This window comes from Lissotriton vulgaris, chromosome 8 (assembly GCF_964263255.1).
Source record: "Lissotriton vulgaris chromosome 8, aLisVul1.2, whole genome shotgun sequence".
NCBI lineage: Eukaryota > Metazoa > Chordata > Amphibia > Caudata > Salamandridae > Lissotriton > Lissotriton vulgaris.
In genome coordinates, this window is record NC_141696.1 from 278,656,392 (window position 1) to 278,677,811 (window position 21,420).

The window sequence follows — 21,420 nt, forward strand, 5'->3', positions numbered from 1 at the left end:
CAAAGAATTACCAACAGCATGTGCTCTCACACGCTGATGGCCAAGAGTATGGATAACCTGTGTGAGTAGGAGAGTTTTAAAGTTCCGCCAATCAAACTCAAAGCATATTAAGCTTTATTGCACTGCCTTTAGAGGCTCTATAGTCATTTTGTAACCAAAAGAATAAGTTGTCATCAAAAGACTGAACACAGTAGTAAGAAATGCATACAATAAGAGTATTCACATTAGGATAAGCAAACTCAAGAACAAGAGCACGCAGCTCTGCCAATTGTGCAGTACAGTCCCCAAGTGCCTGTGCATGCACTATGGAAGACTTAAATTCCCCATTGACAATTGTACCAGCCACAATAGCGCAAGACGCTGAATAAGCGTGTTTGGAACTAACGGCCGGTTGAGCCGAGCCATCGTTGTAGATGATGCATTTTTACTCATCCAAAGAAAACAACGACAGTGGAGGAGTATGAACATGTTCATACTGTAAAACCTCCTGTGTCTGAAGAGCAAGATCAAAGATAAACGTGACATCAGATGATGTCACAGAAGTAGCCCATTGAATCTAACAGGGATGTAATGCTTTAGAGTTTAGTACGCTTGCCTTAGTCACTGCTTCTAAAGCAGGGAGAGTCGTGACCATAAGAATGCATTTTTGGTGCGCCAGCGAGCATTCTTTCAGAATCGCCATTTGGACTGCTGTCAAAACTTTTTCACTATTCGAAAATCGCATTTCAACCTATGTGTATAAATGTGATTTGTATGCAATAGGTACTGTGTCTCCCGCATTGAACGTCAAGTAAGTGAAACCCACCGTCCCAGGTACTATACGTATTACCATGTTTGTGGTATTATCGTAGTTAGTAGCAAGCAAATCTTATTGCAAAGATTGCAGAATTGAGGTATGTTCCGGAAGCCAGCTGGCCGAAGAAAATGTTGGTTGTATCAACGCATATAGCGGTTTGATATGCTGGGTGTAATCAGGAACTGTATGTCCTCCCGAAATTCAAAAATCCCAGCAAAGACTTAAGCGATTTCAGTGTAGAAGGAGGTTGCAATTGTGCATATTTCTCCAGAAAGTGGGGGGCCAACCTCCTACCTTCATTATTGACCTTGTAGCCCGAAAAGAGCACCGAAAAATGTGCGATGTATGATTTAGCAAAATTGAACTTGTATCCATAGTCGGCAAATGACAAAATAATGCGGTCGACTCGTACAAGATGTGGCATCAGTTCATCGTCCGTCAGATAAACATCATCAACGTACGAGAACGCATCAGGGTCTATGCTGTCTAACAAAGACACAACACGTGCAGCAAAAGCCATGGGGCTATTCTTATACCCCAAAAGAAAGCTTGTAAATGTTTTCTGATTTCCGGCGGCGGTGAATGCTGTCAAGTCACTGCTCTCAGGAGCCAAGTTGTGACTATAGAAACCATTGGATATATCCAATGTAGTTTGTATTTTTTACGAAAGAGACTGTTTACTAACGCAGAGCTGTGTGTGTTTTGTACTGCAAATGTACAACAATAATGATTCAAATTTTGATCATCTAAGGCAATCTGATATGATATGTCAGGTTTTGATACCGGAAAAAGAGGATTATTCCTCAGTGATAAGCTGGATTCAATCCCTCTTTGATACTCCAACTGAGTCTGAATATCACAAACAGGATCCCTAGCTTCTCGCTTGATTAGATATTGCGGATGTGGCTGTGACATAGACCGTAACGGGATCTCATGTGCTGGGGGATTTCTTTCCCAGCCCACCTGTTTATGGTACACCGCCGGAGCAAGTGCCAAAGCCCACTCAGCTGCAAAAGCCTTTGCATGTTCCTCAGGTACATAATGCGAAAAACTCAGACGTTTCACGTCATTCCCTTTGGAAGCGGCTAGCACAAATAGTGGTGTTCGATCTGCCTCTGCCAAAAAAATGTTGTATAAAGAGGTGAGATTTTCCCAGACAACTGATGTGATTGTACGCTGTATATCACCTTTGATCTGCATGACAATCCGGGGGAGCAACTTGTGTATCTGCTGTTTCTACTGTAATGAATGTATCAGTTGCTCTCGCCTCCAGATAGGGACGCAGTGCCTCCCGCACTATAGTAACCTCCACCGCGCTGTCGAGCATAGTCACCACTCATGTCCAGTCTAGATGACATGTTCTCACCTTCTGAAGCATATTTCGCTGTTAAAGCAGCAACTTTCTTCTTCTGATGTGGTGGTTTAAAATGAGGCAGATCCTCTTGTTTGGCTTTAACGTCAAACTGTTGAGGTTGATCTCGTCCCTGCTGTGCGGTTGGACCTTTGCCACGACCCTGGTGTTCCCCACCACCGACGTGAGAGTCCGATGTGTCCTGTAAAGAACAAGGAGAGCGCTGATCAGGGACTCGAAATCTATCAAGAGTCTTAATTTTTGGGCGGTCACAGAAGTCATAAGTATGCTCAGAAGAGCCGGGTGTCGGTGAACCAGCACGCAAACTCTGCTTCTATTGTTGCTGCCCCTGTTTTTTATTTCTCGAGTTCCTTTTAGGAAAGAACGGGTGCCCATCTATATCAGTCTGGGCCTTTTGTTGACTTTGAGTTCGAGTTTGTGGTTGAGTAAAAGGTTTGATTCCAAGACTATTGCGCCATAAGGTTTTATAAGCTTTAGCAATAATCTTTGGCAATTTGCGTTGCTTGTCTGCGTCTGCCACAGCCTCCAAGCGCTGTGCCACTTGTAAGCTTACAAGGGAAAACTAAGAAAGGCTTGGGTCCTGTCACTGGCTGGCCTGGACCACTATTATGCAAAAAAACAAAACAAGGGCCGGGCAGTTTCGAATTTGCGTTACAGTACACGACCTAGTATAATAAATCACTATGTCGCACAACCATTTGTATTGATTGACTCTTTGATTTTATAAAATATTTTAAGATTTTTTTGGCATCAAAAAATACAACACAACATTTATAAAGATACACAAATACACAATCAGTGAACCGAAAGGAAATGGTCAAAACACAGTGTGTAATCAAGAAAATTGGCATACATAAATAACATAGACAACTGTGAAAGGCCTCAGGTCAATCAATCAAAGAGGCTCCAATCCTGAATATAAACTAAACAAGGGGACTGTTAAATCATAGAAAAACCTCCTTGTTAGAACCAACACAAGATACACAATGGATTAAACATCAAGTGCTATGGCTAGGAATAACGTGAGAACAGATCAACAATTCAAGAGTGTATTAAGTTGATTCCTAGCGTGCCCTAATGATTTGGTATCTTGGCGGTGAGAACGTTGACGGGTTTCGAACCCATCAACATTAGACGGGTTCTCCTCAGGACATGGACTGGGGGGTCGTTGTCACTTAATCGTGAGATGTTCGGGTCACTTCCTTGACAGTGCGCAGGGTTGCCGCTGAACAAGGGGATGGTGCCGGCTCGGGTCAGTTGTTCATTGCGTAGATCTATAATCTTTTTAGACGAGGCAGGTTTGTCCTAACTGCACGCGTGGGGAGGCGGCAGCCGCCGCACGGGCTAGCGAGTTCTCGGCAGAGTTTCCGAGACGTTACGATCCGGCACACAACGGCTTCTGGAAGACAGCTTCAACTTGTAAGCTTACAGCATTACCCTTACATTTGCAAGGATCACATCGCAAACAATCTCGAACACCCCCACAAGTCTCATTCCCAACTCCGGGGCCGCTTCGGCACAATTTTCATCCTGAACACGTTTTATCACGGATGAAAAAACAAAATTGAGGGGGTGCCAAAACACATTGAATATACTGCTGCAAACACTTTACCCCAAGTGTTACAATCAGCTAATTCGGGAACCAGATTTTTGGGCAGACTTATTGTCCAAATCCTGTGCTTCTCCAATGGTGTGGTTTTTGGAAAAACAGCTTCGAGTTGGCCAAATTTCTTGGCAAGCCAATAAGGAAGTTCATCCGTATTCTGAGGACGCTTGTCCATCACTGAATTAACCGTTGATGGACTGATGGTCACACCACCTGGTGCAGGCGGTTGCACAGCAACGCCAGGTGGTCCCACCTTGAAGTTGCGTGACATGAACTGAATAACAGCTCAATGTACACGTATCAATGAAGTGTGTAATACACGTAGCTCTGCGACTGGAACAGAGAGATAAATTGGGTGCAGGGTGTACTCAGCCAAAACAGGCCAAGGGACCATATCTATAGATAAGGGGTCTAAACGGACCGGTGTTATTGGGTGTGGAAGGGCGCTATTTAACCATATTTGGTGTTGCCAAGCTGTTAATGGAACCTCAAAAGATCTATAAGGTCTATATTCCTGCTGAGTCGCGATGGCAGTATACTCGTGAACCAAATTATCTGTTCCATCGACCGCCGGATAGGTGACCCAAGAATAAAATACCTCGAAGCAGAATACTGGATCCGCTTCTACAATAATGATAAGCACAACACAGCATCAGGTACTCCATATTGGGTCAAATACACCCTGAGTGGTGCGAGGTTAGGAGGCGCTATGGCAACTGCCATAATGAGTAATAGAGAATAACAACTTATGCTTGGCAGCGCAAAAAAGGGTTAAAAGAAAGAGAAAGACCTTTTAAATTTCAAGCTTGAAAAACCTATAAAATATCACAATATAGGAGGCTACAACGTCACAGCTGTCTCCGACACAGAAGTGAGGGGATTGTGGACAAGCACAAGCACTACTCAGGAGTCTCGCAGGTAAGAACCAGACCAAACGGTGGTGGCGCCATGTTGCTGGAATTCAGCCCATACACAGGAAAACATGACCTCGGGGTATAGGGGTTGTACCTTCCGACCACCTTAGTACCCAAAATCCTAAAACTGACTAGCTATAGTCTCTCATTCGTTCTCCTACATAATCACGATGCTACAAATGATTGACAACCCAGAACACAACACTCCAGACTCTCTCAGGAATCGAGGTAACAAGACATACCCTTTCGCTCACTCACTCGTACTGATTCAAAATAAGGATTGTCAGAGTCACTGAATAGTTCAAAATGTTTATTTTAACTATTGTGCTCTATAATGCAGTATACAAGCCACTACCAGCAGCAAAATGCATAAACCTAAAACAGTTAGCATTGTTACAGTACCATGGAATATAAAGGGGGATGTCATCATATACAGACAGTGGGAAAAGCCCTATATGGCCTAGCCACCCTCCCGTTGGTAAGTTGAGGTTTGTTATATAAAGGAAGATCTCTGGGCTTTGTGAGCAGACCCCATACCTTAGAGTCTGTATGAAAGGTTTACATCATAGGAACAGCATAGCTCTTCTCCAAGGAAAGTCTCCCTCCAAGTGTGTGTGAATAACATACATACCCTTAATATCAAAACACGAGTTTCCAGCAGTGCAGCTGTGTTTAGCATGTTTTGTCTAGGTGCTAGGGAGTGACCAGAACAGAATAACAAGGGGCATGTTTATCGATTTTTCAGACTAAAATCCAGGAACAAGCAGAGAATGCAGAAAGCAGAGCGTTCTCATGTGAAAGGCACAGAGTCTTGCAAAACAAAGTAATGTAGTAACATGCGCAAAAGCAGCATCCTGGCAGCAGAGCTCATGCTAACTTAGCAATGTCGATAATTACCCTAACGGCCATATAACACCGCTTACCTCTCATGCAGCTAAAAAAAAATCTGGGTGTGTTGGGAGATTTAAGTGGGCCAAGATTTCTCAAGAGCCAGCTGGACCTAGCCTACAAAACACTAGCTGTGCAGTTGCCCTTTTCTCTTTCATGTCCATATGATTCTTTTTGATCTTGGTACAGATCTATATTTGTTTTACATTTCAAAAACTGGAATTATAAGTTTCGATCACCAGTAGTAGTGATTTTTCTGAGTGACCAATAATCAAAATAACATTAACATTTTAATATTGTTTTTTTCTGTCACGAAATGCATTTTCCGCACAGTGGGGCTGAAGATGAAACATAAGGCCTGTATACATCCATCCAGTCGGCCATCCATCCTATGTCTCTCCGTTCTTTGTATTTCTGTGTGCCCTGCTTCAGTGCAGAATTGCTGTGTGTTTATTGTGTGGTACTGTTCGAGTCAGGGCCGTTTCTAGGTGTTTTGCCACCCTAGGCAAGAATAGAAAAATGCTCCCTTCCCTTTTACTACCATCACTCTCTCCCTCTGTCATCCAGGCTAGAAGAATGAATGCATTAGATATAAAAAGAACTTTTATTCAACATTAATCAATAAAACACATCAACAATAGTATTGAAGTAGAACAGGTTTACATATGTATAATGGGATTTTTTTCTTCAGACCTAAGCAAGCTCTGTATAAATTCCACGGCTTCAGCTTGACGCAGCCCTTCATTTCCCTAGCCGCTTGGCTTCTGAGAGCAGAGTCTAAAAGTGGGGCCACACTGTGACAAACTCCAGTATGGAGGTGGCATGTGAATGTGTACCCACGGGGTCACGCTGGGACTACAAATTAATTTCACTGGGGACAGCCGATATTTTAAAGGCTCACATTGTCTTTCGGTTCAAGGATGTTATCATTTTTTGGACATTCCAAGTGAGGGGCGAGAAGGAGAATGTCCGATGTAAAATTATGGCATCTCCTGAGAAGACGAAACATGTGAGAGGTGCAAGGTGAGTGCAGGTGATTTCATTTATGAAACGGATAGTGATAGAATGCCTTAGATTCTCAGCTGTTTAAGCATCTAAGTGACAAAGGCCCACATGCATCAAAGTGCCCATTTGCGATTTCTTAATTGCGAAAATTAGGGAATCGCAATTAAGAAATCGCAAACGGTAATGCATTAAAAATCCACATTTTTTTTTTGCGATTCGGTATATTTCCTTAATTGCGATTCACAATTTGCGAATCGCAATTAAGAAAAACCCTTCCCATTGATTCCTATGGGCCAAAAGCCCATAGGAATCAATGGGAAGGCATTCACATTTTGCGAATTTAAAATTGCGATTTGCAAAATGTGAATGCAATTTCAAGGGTGCAGGGGGGGTCCAAGGAACCCCTCCCTGCACCCCTGGAATGTAACTTTAAATGCAATTTACACACACATATGCCCCAAGGGCAAGAGTGTGTGTAAATTAAAACTTTCAAAAATGCAATTTGTGCATATTTGAAAGTTTAAGGTAAATTAGCATGAAGTTCAACTTCATGCTAATTTACCACTTCCAAATTGCGAATTCGCAATTAAAAAATGATCATGCATTGCATTTAAGAAATCTGAAATTGCGATTTCTTAAATGCAATCGCAATTTTAGAAATCGCAACATGGTTGCGATTCCTAAAATTGCGAAATGCATGATGCATTCCAAATTAGTCAATTGCATTCGCAAACAGCCGAAAATTGCGATTCGCACCGTTTGCGAATGCAATTGAGTTTGATGCATATGGGCAAAAGAGTATTGCATACTGCCAAACTGCTTAATTTACCTGACCCACATATGGTAGTAGCTTTACCTCATACAGGTACTATTCTTTGTTATTGCAGTATCACACTCACAAATATTCATGTGAATCTTTCAGCTATGGGAGCTCCCTATCTCCACGTCAGAGCCACGGTATTACATTAAAATCTTCGACCACAATATTTAGAAAACCATGGGGCATATTTACAAGCCCCTATCACGATTGGCACATCACATTTTATGACATTCCTGTGGCGATAGGGTCACTTAACGCTGCCTTGTAAATAAGGCCTCTTTTACAGTGTGAGGGGCTGGGCAGACGTATCCCCCTCTGAAATGTTGGTCCCTTTCTATGCAATTTTGTCATGTTTAATTATCTTCGGCCATAGGGTCTGCTTAAGAATTGCACACCAGCAATTTCCACTGTCTGCCTCCCCTCCCCTCCACTATCAACACTAGTGGGTCAGCACTTGAAATAGCAGTGAGCGGGATGGACGAAGATCCCCTGGAACTTAGAGCTGAATAAATCGGAGCGGACATTTGTTTAGGCCTCACATCGCCTCATCTCTTCATTTTTTTTCTAATTAGGGACTCTATTTAGGTGTTATTTCTTGGCGAATCCGTTATTTTGATTTAAAAACTGTCTGTGTGGCACAGACGGAAAGCCTTCAAATTGTCAGTAAACTATCCTGAAATGTGAGGCTATCAGAAGAAAGCGAGCAGCCGGAAATGAAAGGTGTACATTCCAATTGTTTTTTCACGGAGGCTGACAGACACTGTTTTGGTCTTTTTTTCGTACATTACTCTGGAGTTAATCCTTCCGAATCCTTAGCTATTGATTGTTATTATTAAGGGGTTTCCCAAACTTGTTTTTGCCGCCCTCCCTGTTTTGCCGCCCTAGGCAGCCGCCTAGGCTTGCCTAATGGTAGAAACGGCCCTGGTTCGAGTGTCTGTTTATGTGTTCTCTGTGGCTCTCTGAGTTTGATGTCTGTGTGCGACGGGTATTAGCGACAGCACATGGTTTAAGTGTATGAGTGCATGCTTATCTAGTGGTCTGTGCATAAACGCCTTCAGATCTGGCCCCTTTTTGTGGGTGGGTGTAAGCATGTTGGTCTCTGTCTGCATGGATTATTGTAAGTTTGGAATTCTCTATTTATGTCTGGGTGAATGCCCTCCACATAAGGGCAAACCTACTGGCTTTATCAGTGCTTTAATGCGGATTCATCAATTTTAAAACTAAAAGCGTGGCAGTCTTCTGCTATACATTTCTACATTAACAACACATGCACGATTTGGAAAACTGAAGATTACATGTTTAGCAACTACATTACATGGGCATATTTTCGGGAGATATAGTGAAAATATGTAATTTTTTCGAGCTTTTCTTCTCTTTAACGCGTTATAAAAATTCCATGTACATCCAAATACAACGTTCACCTTTTCTCTTGAATCAGTTAAAGGCCGCAGGCATGTTTTTTGTTTGGTTCTATAATACCACTCCACGACGGCTTGATTTAAATTCGTCTGACAAACCTGATCATTGGTCAGAGGTTTCAGTGCAAGATAATTTCAAAAGCAGATTTCCCACCGCGCACAGCGGTGGTGAGACGAAGAAGAAAACCACAGTGGTGGGAAGGAAGTAAACCGATAGTATTTCAATTAAAATGCATATGGAAAAGCTTGCTGATGGACACAGGTGGCTGATCCCCACCTGGTTGCAATTTTCAGCTGTTTTGTTTTATGAATGAAAGTGGGAAAAGGCCATTTTTAACTGTCCAGTTTAAAATATAATACCCGTGTTTTTCTTGGACCTTAGCACGAAATAGGAGCCCTGTCTGATACCCCTCAGATTAAATATCCATAAGTTAATGGAGAAACAGATAGTCATGTGCAACACTGAACACGTAATATGCACATACATCTCGCTCAACCTGGAACCTATTATGTTCAGGGCTGACAGGCAGGATGCAGTGTAGGTAACTCCTGTGAAGTTTCAGAAACTTTCGCTTCCTACCAGCTGTCAGCTCCTGTCTTATCTAGGTGAAGGCTGGGCTTGCAGACGCCTGCTATATGATCCACCCACTGTTTTTCCATTCGAAAATGAATACATCTCAGACTCTAGAAAGAAAAAAAAGCGGTGAAATCCCAAGGCAGTGGAAAGGAGATGATACTAAATATTTGTCATTTATCTGCCATATTTCCGGTTGAAATGTACTTTCGTGTGCTTATGTGTGGTTACAATTAGTACTGTCCACAATGCAGGGATTCATTTTGAACAAGACAAAAAACGAAAACAAATGTTTATAATTTCAAGATGCAGACCTGAAATTTCAGGCCTTGCACCCCTGCAACAACTACTGTACTGAAGTGTCATTCTTAGATTGCAAAGTAGCTGCTCTTTTTTGCTCAGTGACTGATAACCTGAGAATATTTTTGTGCTGTGACTGATGCACTAATCCGTCAAAGTGCAAACATTACAATTCTGGAAGCTTTACAAATTCACAGCCATTCATTAGGTCGAGCATTCAAGACCTCTTGTATATACTTTAGTATAAACTGTTATGTGTATGTACTTTGTGGGTTCTGGAGATCAGCCCTAGGACTAGTCTGCTCTACTTAGGGACTTTTTTCTGTTCAACTGCCTCTATTTAACTGTCTCGATTGAAAACGACCAGTATAGGTCAGTAAAATACCAGAATTGCTTTCTGCTTGTTCAACTGCCTCTATTTAACTGTCTTGATAGAAAACGACCAGTAGAGGTCAGTAAAATACCAGAATTGCTTTCGGCTGAGGGACTTTTTAAAAAAAATTCTGACTACTGTCTCTATTTAAATTTCTTGATAGAAAACGACCAGCAGAGGTCAGTAAAATACCAGAATAACTTTAGCATTCTCTGGATTCCAGTCCATAGAACGTGTCTTTCACGAGCACCTGTAGACAATATTTTTTTCAAATCTTGAATTTTCAGTGATATGACCACCGAAGGCCCTGATTTTACATTAAAACTGAGCTTTGGACTATACCATTTCCTGTTGAAAGGCAATATTTCTCTCCATGTGTTCCCATACCTGGCGTGTCACTCAGTTTGGTGCTTACTTTCCCTCCATGTTAAAGAACAGTAGATGTTTCAGCACCCAGGATAATGTGCTGAATAGCTAAATATAAATAAGGTCCCACAGGCGAGACCGACTGAGTTCCAAATGCGTGTATTAATGAGGTGAATGCTCCCAAAGTGCAGTGATTATTTAGGGAGGTATGTCTGCGAGCGAGAGCATAGCACCATCCCTGAACTCAAAGTAATAAAATGTCTTTTTATTTGCAGTTCCTATCCATACAATGCTGTGCAGAGAATGTACACTTTGGCAACTTTTTTAGGGCTCGGCGACGTCACCACTTCGTCAGAAGTGGGGCGGAGCTGCGAGCTCCTATTCTTACGGGGTTCCGATTCCTGCTGGAAAAATTCCTCTGTGCGCGAGCTCTTGCAGTGCTTTATTTTACCATCTGCATGGTGATTGATCCTCGGGGTGCTGTCTTTTTAGTAGTCTTGACGCGATAGGGCATATATAATTTTCGTCCGCCATTTTTGGCATTTTCTGTGCGGTTTCGTGCACGGCAGTCCATTAATTTTAATTAGGAGCTGTCAGGGTGCCAGTGTAATGCAATCCAGATGGTGTGGGGGCGTTCACCATTCAGCAGTGCGTTTGTCGGGCGCGCGTTCGTCTGCATGCATGATCAGTTGCATCGTTAGTATTCAGTTTCAGTATCGTTTGGTAGGAACACTGTGGGAATGTAATACTTTCAAGAGCAATAAAATGTGCACCTTCAGTATATCGTGACCATCCAGACATGGCTAGCTGGCCGCAAACAATCATTTTACCCCCAAGAAATTACATTTCTTCCGTTCCCGGAATATCGGAGCCCGGGTGACTTCGCTCTCCGTAGTTAAAAACAGCAGAACGGTGCCATCACTTTTCCCTGTTTTTACCTCAATTCTCTGATTTATTCGCTGAGACCGTCAGTTCAAAAATATGTTTAATGAGCTTTACTGCAGCTTCAGAGCCCAGGCGCTGAGTGCTGGGCACATCTGTCCTGCTTTCTGAACAATCAGAGCAGGAGAACAGTGCATAGCGCCCAGCAGGGCTATGCCACTCTGGGCACGTTATGAAAAGTGCATTAGGAGACAGAGGAAATTAAAGTGCAATTCTTGTTTAATAGCGCACGCAAATATTTCAGGGAGGAAAAGATATAGGGTATATTTCAAAGCGTTGTAAACGAACCTTTTATTTATTTATTTGGGGTTTTGTAAAGCGCTGCATCCCGCATAGATTTCTCCTCAGGGCGCTAAAATGACATTTAGGCTGGAATGTTTCAAGTCTGTAAACCCTTTGGTACCCCTGATCGAAAGAATACAAAACGGGGCATTTTTATAACAAACTCACTCAGGTTCTGAAAAGCTACGCGGACATCATAATATTATTGCGTGAGACAGTTTCTTTTTTTTTGTTGTTATCAAAGCATTGCACAGTTAGCGTTTTTGAATGGCTCGATGCATGCACACGTGGGAAGAACAGCGACGGTATAGTTAAGGGAGGGTCCTTTCAACTTTCGAGTCTTCATCCAAGGGCTATTCCGCTCTAAAATAATACAACTTCATCTGAAAGAGAAGTCAATTATTAACAAAGATCGCATTGATTTACAATGCAAAAGCACCCGTTTCATCGGTGAATCGAATGCATTCTATAGCGCCAGCGGATTCCACGGCAGCAATCTCTGGTAGTTCATCACTACCCCCTTGTGGATATTCAATAACGTGAAATCCTTACCGTGGAAATACAAAACGCCCCTGCCAATGTTCAAAGCTGTCAAACTTTGAAATACATACAGAAAGTGCTATCACCAGCAGCGAGACACACAGAACTGTGACAGGACTGGGAGTGACAGTGAGTGCAGAGTGACAGTGAGTGCAGAGTGACAGTGAGTGCAGAGTTAGTGCAAGTGTGACAGTGAGTGCAGAGTGACAGTGAGTGCAGAGTGACAGTGAGTGCAGAGTGACAGCGAGTGACAGTGAGTGCATAGTGACAGTGAGTGCAGAGTGACAGCAAGTGACAGTGAGTGCAGAGTGCAAAAGTGACAGTGAGTGCAGAGTGACAGCAAGTGACAGTGAGTGCAGAGTGACAGTGAGTGCAGAGTGACAGTGAGTGCAGAGTGAGTGCGAGAGTGACAGTGAGTGCAGAGTGAGTGCGAGAGTGACAGTGAGTGCAGAGTGACAGTGAGTGCAGACTGAGTGCAGAGTGACAGTGAGCGCAGACTGAGTGCAGAGTGACAGTGAGTGCAGACTGACAGTGAGTGCAGACTGACAGTGAGTGCAGAGTGACAGTGAGTGCAGACTGGCAGTGAGTGCAGAGTGGCAGTGAGTGCAGAGTGACAGTGAGTGCAGAGTGACAGTGAGTGCAGAGTGAGTGCGAGAGTGACAGTGAGTGCAGAGTGACAGCAAGTGACAGTGAGTGCAGAGTGACAGCGAGTGCAGAGTGACAGTGAGTGCAGAGTAACAGTGAGTGCAGAGTGACAGTGAGTGCAGAGTGACAGTGAGTGCAGAGTGAGTGCGAGAGTGACAGTGAGTGCAGAGTGAGTGCAAGAGTGACAGTGAGTGCAGAGTGACAGTGAGTGCAGACTGAGTGCAGAGTGACAGTGAGTGCAGACTGAGTGTAGAGTGACAGTGAGTGCAGATTGACAGTGAGTGCAGAGTGACAGTGAGTGCAGAGTGACAGTGAGTGCAGACTGAGTGCAGAGTGACAGTGAGTGCAGACTGAGTGCAGAGTGACAGTGAGTGCAGAGTGACAGTGAGTGCAGAGTGACAGTGAGTGCAGAGTGAGTGCGAGAGTGGCAGCGAGTGCAGAGTGACAGTGAGTGCAGAGTGACAGTGAGTGCAGATTCTGAGTGCAGATTCAGAGTGCAGATTCAGAGTGCAGATTCAGAGTGCAGATTCAGAGTACATAATCAGAGTGCAGAATCAGAGTGCAGAATCAGAGTGCAGAATTAGAGTGCAGATTCAGAATGCAGATTCAGAGTGCAGATTCAGAGTGCAGATTCAGAGTGCAGAGTGCAGATTCAGAGTGCAGATTGCAGATTCAGAGTGCAGTTTGAGAATGCAGAGTGCATATTCAGAGTGCAGATTGAAAATGCAGAGTGCAGATTGAGAATGCAGAGTGCAGATTGAGAGTGCAGATTGAGAGTGCAGAGTGCAGATTGAGAGTGCAGAGTGCAGATTGAGAATGCAGAGTGCAGATTGAGAATGCAGAGTGCAGATTGAGAGTGCAGATTGAGAGTGCAGATTGAGAGCGCAGATTGAGAGTGTAGAATCAGAGTGCAGAATCAGAGTGCAGATTCAGAGTGCAGATTCAGAGTGCAGATTGAGAGTGCAGATTCAGAGTGCAGATTGAGAGTGCAGAGTGCAGATTGAGAGTGCAGATTGAGAGTGCAGAGTGCAGATTGAGAGTGCAGAATGCAGATTGAGAGTGCAGAGTGCAGATGCAGAGTGCAGAGTGCAGATTGAGAGTGCAGTTTGAGAGTGCAGAGTGCAGGTTGAGAGTGCAGATTGAGAGTGCAGATTGAGAGTGCAGAGTGCAGATTGAGAGTGCAGATTGAGAGTGCAGAGTGCAGATTGAAAGTGCAGATTCAGAGTGCAGATTGAGAGTGCAGATTGAGAGTGCAGAGTGCAGATTGAGAGTGCAGATTGAGAGTGCAGAGTGCAGATTGAGAGTGCAGAGTGCAGATTGAGAGTGCAGATTAAGAGTGCAGATTCAGAGTGCAGATTGAGAATGCAGATTCAGAGTGCAGATTGAGAGTGCAGAGTGCAGATTGAGAGTGCAGATTGAGAGTGCAGGGTGCAGAATCAGAGTGCCGATTCAGAGTGAATGAGTGCAGAGTGCGTGTAGAGTGACAGTGAGTGCAGAGTGACTGCAGAGACAGTGTGTAAGGGTGCAGGGTGCACATTGTGTGAGTGTGCAGAATAAACAGTGTGTGACTATGCAGGGTGACATTGGGAGTGTGTGGGGGAGCAGTGTGTGAATGTGTATGGGCAGTGTGTGAGTGTGTAAAAAACACCACACACACATACACCACACACACATACCACACACACACACACACACACACACACCGCACACACATACACCACACACTCATAGCACACACACAAACCACACACCTCACTCTCTCAGACTCACCACCACACACTCACCACTACACAGAAAAAACACACAACAACACACCCCCAGCCGTCAATGAATGCTTTCACCAGGCACAAACACCAACAACTATCAATGTACGCTATCACCAAAAACAAACACGACCATGCATCAGTGGCGCTAAACACCCATGCACACAACAAACAATGTCAGTGCAACTTTCACTAAACACACACACACACCAACAGCTGACAGTGCACCAGCCACTCTTTCAATTGGCACAATCATCAACAGCTGTCAGTGCACTCCAAAAAACATGGCTAAAATACATTACCATTTACAATGCCATTATATGAAACTCAAACAAACCCGAGCCCTAATGCATTCCTAATGCTTGTTTTTTTTTACCCTGGAGGGCCCTTTATGCCTCCGCCTAGGGATCAGTGTGCCACCCTGATCCCATATGTGGCCTTTTAATTTTTATTCTGCATGTGTGGAATTTGCCTTTTATCTTGTGTTGGCTGCAGAGCAGACATTTTTCTGTTGCAGCAAGAATCATCAATACAACAATAACCCTGTCACTTAGGCGAATCATATAACAATTCTTTTTAACAGAAAGAATATCTCTTGCCAATTTCTTCTGTTACAACACATCTTTCTTAATTTTTCTTTATATGGAGGTGCTGTGCTATGTTATGCCCTTTATGTAAAAAGAAATTTCAAAATAAAGGGTGTAACATAGCACAGCACCTCCATATAAAGAATGATTAAGAAAGAGGTGTTGTAACAGAAGAAATTGGCAAGAGATATTCTTTCTGTTAAAAAGAATTGTTATATGATTTGTCCAATAGACAGGGTTATTGTTGTATTGATGATTTATGAGTGGAGGGCAACCCTGTCTCTTCTTTTCCCTCTGTGCTCCTTTTGAAATAGAGGCAGCAAGAATCAGATCAATCAGATATTTCAGGTTCGTAATCCTGATTTTGCAGACCTAAAAGGATGATGGAGGAAAATAAATTCCTTTTTATGTTGAGCATACAGCACTTACAATGCAGGATGATCTGTTGTATGTACTTTGTGGGCGTTGACTCCTCATTGCGACATCCCAAATAACCACAAAAACGAAAATAGGTCTGAAGGATGGCTTTTAAAGAAACTTAGTAGAAAAATATGAGTTTAAACATGCTTTGAAAGAAGTATGTATATAATAATATGTGTAGGGCAATGTTCTAAATGGATTTTTTTTCATATTACTTTTGGATGTGTTGGTGGTCATTGGATGTCTGCTATTGTTTTCTGTTTTTGCGACTTGTCCTTGGGGATCGCGATTACCATCTATTCTGTGAGGCAGTTCCCATGCACTCACTCGGGCACTACCAATGCAGTCATCCAATGACCAAGGCACTACCCATGTACTCATGCAATCACCCAGGCACTACTGAAGCAGTCATTCAATCACCCAGGCACTACCCATGCACTCATTCAATCACCCAAGTACTACCCATGCAATCATCCAATCACCCAAGTACTACCCATGCAATCATCCAATCACCTAGGCATTGTTCATGCACTCATCCAATCACCCATGCACTCATCCAATCACCCAGGCACTATACATGCACTAACCCAATCTCACAGGCAATAACTATGCACTCATTCAATCCCCCAGGCACTATACATGTATTCACCCAATCTCCCATGCACTACCCATGCACTCATCCATTCCCTCAGACACTATCCATGCACTCATCTGTTCACCCAGGTACTACCCATGCACTCATCCATTCACCCAGGCACTACCCATGCACACATCCAATCACTCATGCACTACCTTGACACTCATCCATTCAGTCATGCAGTTCCCATGCTCTCATCCATTCCCTTAGACGCTACCCATGCACACATGTACTCACCCAGGTGTTACTGATATACCCATTCAATCACCCAGGCACTAACCATGCACTCATTCAGTCACCCAGCCATTATCCATTCACTCATCCATTTACTCAGGCACTACACTTGCACTCATCCGTTCACTGAGGCACTACCCATGCACTCCTCCATTTACTCAGGCACTATGCATACACACATCTATTCACCCAGGCCCTACCTATGCACTCACCTAATCGCCCAGGCACTACCCATGCACTAATTCATTCATTCACCCATGTACTACACTTGCACTTATCCATTCACCCAGGCACTGAATTTGCATTCATCCAGTGATCCATGCACAGCACGTGTACTCATCTATTCACACAGGCACTACACCTGCACTCATCCATTTACCCAGACATTGCACTTGCACTCATCCATTCATCCAGGCACTGCACTCGCACTCATCCAGTCATCTAGGCACTCCACTTGCATTCATACAACAACGCACACAACAGCAAAGAGCTCTTCAACATTGTAAAGGAACTCTCCAACTCCAGCTCCAGCTCCAACGACATCCTGCCGTCGCAAGACCTGTGCGACTCCCTAGCCACCTTCTTCCACCGCAAAATCTTAGACATCAATGACAGCTTCAACACCCCGACCCTCCCTACAGCCACCAACACTGCAGACTCTCTGCCCCTCAGCCGCACCAACCGCCTGCTCTCCTGGACCCACGTCAACGACGACGACACCCTCAAGACCATGAACACCATCCTCTCCGGCTCACCATCTGACCCCTGCCCTGACCACATCTTCAACAAAGCTAATCGCATCATCGCACCCCAACTCCAGGAAATCATCAACAGCTCCTTCGAGTCCGCCACATTCCCGGAAAGCTGGAAGTACGCTGAGATCAACGCCCAACGCAAGAAAACCACAGCGGACCTGAATAACTTCCGGCCCATCTTCCTTCTTCCGTTCCCGGTGAAAGTCATCAAAAAGATCGTCAACAGGCAACCGACCCACTTCCTCAAGGAGAACAACATCCTGGACCCGTCCCAATCCTGTTTCCGCAGCAATCACAGCTCCGAAACCACCCTCATCGCTGCTACAGATGACATCAGGACCCTACTGGACTATGGCAAAACCGTGGCCCTCATCCTCCTGGACCTCTCGGCCGCATTCGAAACTGTCTGCTACCACACCCTATGCACACACCTACAAGACGCAGGAATACGCGACAAAGCCCTGGACTGGACCACCTCTTTCCTCACCGACAGAACCCAGAGGGTCCGCCTCCCCCTTTCCATTCTGAAGCCACCCAAGGATCATCCCTCAGCCCTACCCTTTTCAACGTCTACATTGCACCGCTCACCAAAATCGTCTGCTCGCACAACCTCAATATCGTCTCCTACGCCCACGACACTCAACTGTTCCTCTCACTCACCAAAAACCCTGCCACCGCCAAAACCAACCTCCATGAAGGAATGAAGGCCATGGCCAGCTGGATGCAGACCAGCCACCTGAAACTTAACTTGGACAAGACAGAGGTCCTCATCCTCGGATCCACTCCATCCACCTGGGACGACTCCTGGTGGCCAGCCACACTGGGAGCCGCACCCACTCCCACAGACCACGCACGTAACCTGGGGTTCATCCTGGACTCATCACTCTCTATGACCCAGCAAGTCAACGCAGTCTCCTCCTGCTTCAACACCCTCCACATGCTCCGCAAGATCTACGGATGGATCCCCACCGGAACTAGAAGGACGTCACACAGGCCCTCGTCAGCAGCAGGCTGGACTACTGCAACGCCCTCTACGCAGGAACCACAGCCAAACTCCAGAAAAGACTCCAACGCATACAGAACACCTCTGCATGCCTCATCCTAGACATACCCCACCACACCCACATCACTACCCACCTGAAAGACCTGCACTGGCTCCCAATCAACAAGAGGATCACCTTCAAGCTCCTCTCCAACGCCGAACCGCCAGCTACACTCCGCCTACCCCGCCCTTGCCACTGTCCCAAGCATCCACAGGACCTCCACCTGCAGCAGATCCTTCTCCTACCTTGCCACTAAGACATGGAAAACCCTCCCCACACAGCTGCGACAAACCCAGGACCTGTAAACTCCTCAAGACCTGGCTGTTCGAGCAGTAGCTGCCCCCCCCCCCACTCAGCACCTTGAGACCCTCATGGGTAACTAGTGCTCTACAAATGTTGATTGATTGATGCAATCATTCAGTCAATGCACTTGCTCTCATCACTCAGGCATTTCCCATGCAGTCAAGCAATAACCTAGGCACCACATTTACACTCATGAATTCACCCAGGCACTATACTTGCACCCATACAATCATCCAGGCACTGCACTTACACGCATCCAATCACATAGGCAGTACTCATGCAGCCATGACCATCACCCAGCTGCAACCTTTGCACTCATCCATTCAATTAGGCACTGCCCCAGTACTCATGCAACCAACTAAGTTTTCTCCATACTCACCCAAGCACTACCCTTGCACTCATCCATTCACTCAGGCAATACCCATGCAGTCATGCAATCACTCAGGTGCTGCTCTAGGACTCATCTATTCACCCAGGCACCACACTTGCACTCATCCATTTACCCAAACACTACACTTGCACTTATCTTTTCACCCAGGCACTGCACATGCAATCATCCAATCATCTAGGCCGTGCACTTGCACTCATACAATCACACAGACACTGCATTTCCACTCATCTCATCTCCCAGGCATTATACTTGCACTCTTACAATCACCCAGGCACCACACATGGACTCATTCAGTCACCCAGGCACTCAACATCCAGTTATCCAATCACTGAGACACTACCCTTGCAGTCATCTAATCATTCAGGCACTACGCATACAGTTAAAAATTCATTCAGCTTATCTTTTTTGAACCATGGAAGGCAGTTCTAAAAATAACTATTTTTTTAGATTTTATATACTTGTTTGCTGTTTTCTTTCCAAAGAAATGGTAAGGATCGTATAAAAAACAAAATTAAGCAGCAGAAACAAGCTGCACAAAGTAAGGATTGCATCAAAAAAATTATTAACATATGTGCTCCTTTGCTGCATTTTCAAAGCTGGATATGACGGCTCTCCAGCAATAACTATAGTTGAAATGTCCATGCAATACATAGCCATCCTTCTAAATTCCATGGCCAACTCCACATAATGGGTGTGTCCTTCAGCTGGCACTTTCTTCTCCAGGAACAAGTGGACCACTAGATGATGCTGATGGTCCCACAGGTTCTCTGACTTTCTTTGATCTTTCAAATCATTTTTATGGCATGTTTGTTCTAAGATGATATAGCATTGATGTAGTACCATATCACTTTCTTTTGTTGTAGCTTCTAGACAATGTCTGATTGCAAAGGAAACATTTTACACATTTTGCAACTGTCTTAGACTCGGCAGACAGGATAGTGAAACATTCCTAAGCTATACTGCTCTTCTTCAGCTAGGGCTCTTCATTTTCTACTTCTGCTCCTTCCACCTATTCAATATCCTGTTCTGACTCCTGTTGGAACTGGTTCTCCTCTGCACCTCCTGCTGACATTTTATCTTAAAAAATGTAAAAGCAGCCAACCTCCACAATGAATTCTTGTACTGCACACACACCTGCTCAGAATGATTCCCCAATGAATGGAACATGCAAGAAATAAATATGGGTAGGTACTTTCTATTAATATGATTGAAAACTGTTTTATCAATCATATCACATCCTTTTCAAGTCATGTGATCTTCGCGACTACTTAAGTAATCACAAACACCGGAAATGAAATAAAACTAGGGTTGAATAATGTAACTATAAAAGCATAACTTTAGAGCTCTGGTATTTAAGCGCCTACTGTGTCACTTACTCTAAAATATGTGTATATAAATGATTTATCTTTTCAAAAAATCAAAATCAAAGTTGGTTTTTAGAAAGTTATGTTGGTGTGTCATTCTTTTAAAAATGGTCCTCTATATTTTTTACTGAGTGATGAAAACTTATACTAGTGTATGATCAGGTGTAGCAGATTGTCACATGGATGATGTCATCAGTGATGCCATTTTAGATGTCATCATTGATGTCATCAGTGATGTTACTGACTATGTCATGAATGATGTAATATGTGACATCATCAGCAGTGGATTGCAGATACACGTGTTACAGTTAGTACAACTAACTATAACGGAGGAATTTCAATGGTTTTGTATGAGTGAAATGTCCAGCAGGTTTATTAAATACTAATTCCTAACTATAACATATGTGAAACCTATGGTGTTTCAGTGAATTTCAAAGTTTTTTTAAATGCTAATTTCTTATTATAATGTTCTTTAAGCATAGCTGTTTTTTCTATCTTTTTTAATTATCATTCCATTCTCAACCTAGTAAAAAAGTGCAAATATAACCACTCTTCAGTTAATTCCTTCCGCCAACAAAATCGCCACAAACAGAACCACATCTAACATTAATGATATACAAACTAGGCGTTCCCGTAGAAAAAAAACACAAAAACACCACTTCCACATGTTTTCAACAAGCCAAATCTGAAATGATACCTAAAAAAACAGGTGATAGCTCCACTTAGCACTAACAAATTAACATCAACACTTAACTGGTGTAAGGAGGTCGACTATGTACAGCGTTAATTACATCCAACTCACACCGATATTTAAAACCAAATAAGTGATAGAGGTACTAATTATGCACCTCTGATACCCAACAAAATCACAACACCCAGCGCCACCACCAATACAACCACCCCTCCTGACCCATTTCCCCCTACTATCTCAGAGGCATCGCAAAACAGGACAACAAACCTTCCCAAAATATTATATCCCCTTAACAGCACACTAGCTGAATGTTCAGAGATGTTGCAACCAACTATGTGTAAGGGAGGAAACTCGCACATCAACAATAATTTACACAATCCCAAGACTACCG